Here is a 3,860-nt window from a genome sequence, read left to right as displayed (position 1 = left end):
GTGTATATATATATATATATATATATATATGTATGTGTGTGTGTGTGTTACTGTCTTCTTGCCTTCACTTCATGTAGTAGTTGTAAATGAATATCACCATCATGTAAGTGGTGTCGTTCATTTCCAACCGTCTGTGAAAGTAATGTCTGGTAATGGGAAATATTACCTCACTTGGAAACCGGTAAGGGTTGGTGACAGGAAGAACATCCTGCTGTGGAAAACAAACTCCATCCAACCCATGCAAGCATGGGATATTAAATGATAATATGTATGTGAGTCTGTATAGTTGCAGGTTTTATTTTCTCATTTCTAAATATAGCCACTGGAGAAATAATATATTGAAAATATTGGAACATCACAATAGACATATTTCAACCAAGTGGAGTTTGTATGTCTAGGTTTATTTCTATATAGTGAGGCACAGGCATACTTCTGTGTTGTAAGAAGTTCACTTCTCAACCACATAGTTTTGTGTTCAGTTCCTCCACATGATACCTTGGACAGGTGTCTTTTAGTATAGCCTCAGATTGACCAAAGCCTTGTGAGTAGATTTGATAGACAGATGTGTGTGTGTGTATATGTATGGTGAGTAGATTTGAAAGACGTGTGTGTGTATATGTATGGTGAGTAGATTTGAAAGACGTTTGTGTGTGTGTATACATACATACACACATATATATATGTATGTTTGTGTATTTGTGTGTGCATATGTTTGTGTCTCCTTGTCTTGACATCATGTGATAGTTGTAAACAAATGTCACTGTCAAAGAATCCATGTCCTTTGTTTCCTATCATCTGGCTGTTGAAAGCCTGCCTCAGCAAATTCTGTTTGATCCATGCAAGCGTAGAAAAGTAGATGCTAAAACAATGATGATATAAAACTGCTGTTATTATTAAAACACCAGCTGAAACTCTTGGACTATGTAAACATGCTTATCTCCAAACACTTGATCCATTCATTCTGCTTGTGTATTTGTATATTATGCATTTCAAACCACATTTATCAAAGTATATTTTCATTCTAAAATTATATTTTATAAAGAGATGAAATTAAAAATCATTTTTACAGCAAAATGTTTTCTCTATTTTATTTAAATTAAAAAAGAATATATTATTCACAATATTTGCACATCTTAGTCACAGAGCCACAAATTTGAGAGAGATCATTGTCAGTTTTTGACAGGTATTTGTTTTATTAATTATAGAAGAATAAAGACAGTCACTTTAGATGAGTTTTTAACTCAATACGTAAATGGATGCACCAAATACCACAAGATATTTTTTTCCAACACATCTGATTTTTCTCATTTACTGCTGTGACATTTGCAGCATCTTGGTGTAGCCTTTGCCATTTCTTCCTCTTCCACTTGGCTTGCTTCACTTTTCACCCTTCATATACATAACATTCTTCTCTCTTCTACATTACAGCTAAAATCTGTTACCCATTTTATTTTATTTTTCAGCTCACTTGTACACCATTGTTTATTTGCACTAACACCACACATCTAAGGGAGGTTACTCACCTCACTTCTCTGTCTTCTCATACCCTATGTATTCAGTGTTCATGTTTCATGATCATGCAATAGCACACTTCATACATAGTGTTATACAATGTTCTCCACTCAGAGAGAAAAACATTTTGTTGCCAACAAAGATAATAGCTAACTGAAATTTTCCCATTCCATTATTACTCTACCTCCTATGCTTCCATTATACTTTGGGCTGTTGTTGACTAAGTTACCTTCTGGACAGTTGAACAATTGCATGTCATGGGTACTCGTATGCATCTGTTGCAAATATAGTCCTTCTCTGCCTGTCAGCTTGAGATTCCATTGCAACTTATAAGTTTCTTTGAAAGACAGCAATTTTATGATGGTTAACTTAATTCATACGTTCTCCGGCATTTTAAACAGAAAGTACTTTGTGCCTGTCCATGATCTCTCCTCCAACATATCCTAACCATGAAGGTGTTGAATGAAGTCTACTACAAAGAAAGAAAAAATTCTCCTCTTATCTAAGCAGCAATTTTAGAATGTATTTCCAAACTCACAGAACTTGTATGAAATTAAAATTGTAATGTCATTTCACAGGTTTGTGTTTTCTACACCAATATCTTTAGATTTCAATCCGTTTACCATACTCACATTACTTACTGTTTCTCTTTGAGACACATATCTCTCTAATTTATATCTGCTGTTCAAACCACTCCATACTCCAATTTCTTTCTTAACAGTTGTGTTTGCAGCAAGAATCTACTGTCCTACCACTAATTTGACACTTGAATATTAGTAACAAAATATCAGGCACAAGTTCTATTTTCTCCATTCCTCTAAATTCACCTGCAGTCTCCCAGCTACCAGCAGTTATTTGAACTTATCTTGTCCTGAGGACATCTCTCTTAAAAGTCAATATCCTTGCACAGAGATTGAAATATTTTGCCATCCTAAACGCTCTGGATCAATTAGTTTCACATAACAGAATTTCTGACTCGAAACAGACCACTTGGTCATCTCAAAATCCTACCATTGCATCAAACGATAATACAGTCGACACCATCCTACTAATCAGGCCTCTCGTATTTTGGCATAGTTACACCAAGTTGACAATTCAAAGTAGTAAATATGCTTCACCTCTGAAACTGCTAAGTGGAAGACTGAAAACAGTCCTTCCAGGTATGTCTTTTTAGAGTTACTACACAAATGAGAAACATTACCTACAACAACCAGAGAAGATAAACAGCCATCAAGCCAACAAAGACTGCTTTTGTGTATAGTATGGTTTGCAAGATCTCACTCTTTCCAAACTGTAACCAAATACCTGGTTGTTTGCCAAGAGGATAGCAACTTTAAAGAATCCTCCAATCCACAATTCCTTGTTCAAGATTGTTGTGGAAAGTAGCACTGTATTTGTTTCTAGCCCTTCATGGCAAAACAACAAATTTTGGTTGAAATTAGTTTCCAATCCATCGAATGAGAGGAATTCTGGGTATGAAAACATCCTCTCCATTTCCACATCTAGAGAGAATGGTGGTCTCAATAACATGTGACATCAACTTCTTAACTACCAGACATGTCCCACTGCAGAATGTTAGTAGATCCAAATTCTTCAATAACATTACTGGAGTTCCAATCTGTGGAGAAGTAGTCTTGGAGGCTCCAATGAATTGAGAAACATCTGTTGGATAATTTACCACCTCTTCTGGATGTGTATCATGAGGGCTTCCAGGAAGGTACTGCAGCAGCGGCTCATTAATTTTCCTTACAGTGCTGTTTTTGGAACTAGTATTTCTCTTTCATACAGCCAATTGAGATTGTGATAATTTTTTTTACCAATGGATGTAAGGGAGACAATCAAATTCTGAAAATTACTTCATAAAGAGTTACCTCCCTTATTCAACGTAACCCAGGAAAGAATATTTTTTATCTCCCAGAGGGCTCGTTACTCATGTGAAAAATTATAAGAGTCTAACACCATCTCTGGAACATAATTAATGTATGTTCCCTGTTTGGATAAAATCAATTTTCAACATGCATGTTTATGCACACAACCTCACGGCTGTGTGGTAAGTAGCTTGCTTACCAACCACATGGTTCCGAGTTCATTCCCACTGCATGGTACCTCGGGCCAACCAAAGCCTTGTGAGTGGATTTGGTAGATAGAAACTGAAAGAAGCCCGTTGTATATATGTATGTATGTGTGTGTCTGTGTTTGTCCCCCCCAACATCGTTTGACAACCCTATCACGGGAGGTGGTTCAGAGGTTTCCCGACCCTCTCGGGCCGAGGGAGACGCGCCCGCTGATACCGCCAGTGTAGAGCGCGTGCGGCCCTGAACATCTAAAGGCATCACAGACCTGTTATC

At 36.8% G+C, this 3,860-nt stretch overlaps 1 protein-coding gene across 1 annotated transcript in view; it reads left to right on the top strand.

Moving 5' to 3' along the window:
* The window catches only part of LOC106879557 (zinc finger protein 676), a 14,494-nt gene that overhangs the window by 5,888 nt on the left and 4,746 nt on the right, over positions 1-3,860 (top strand). The gene's annotated exons all lie outside the window — the stretch shown is intronic.

The sequence above is a fragment of the Octopus bimaculoides genome, chromosome 6, assembly GCF_001194135.2.
Source record: "Octopus bimaculoides isolate UCB-OBI-ISO-001 chromosome 6, ASM119413v2, whole genome shotgun sequence".
NCBI classification, from domain to species: domain Eukaryota; kingdom Metazoa; phylum Mollusca; class Cephalopoda; order Octopoda; family Octopodidae; genus Octopus; species Octopus bimaculoides.
The sequence above is the reverse complement of the archived record's forward strand: the minus strand, read 5'-3'. Positions and strand labels throughout refer to the sequence as shown.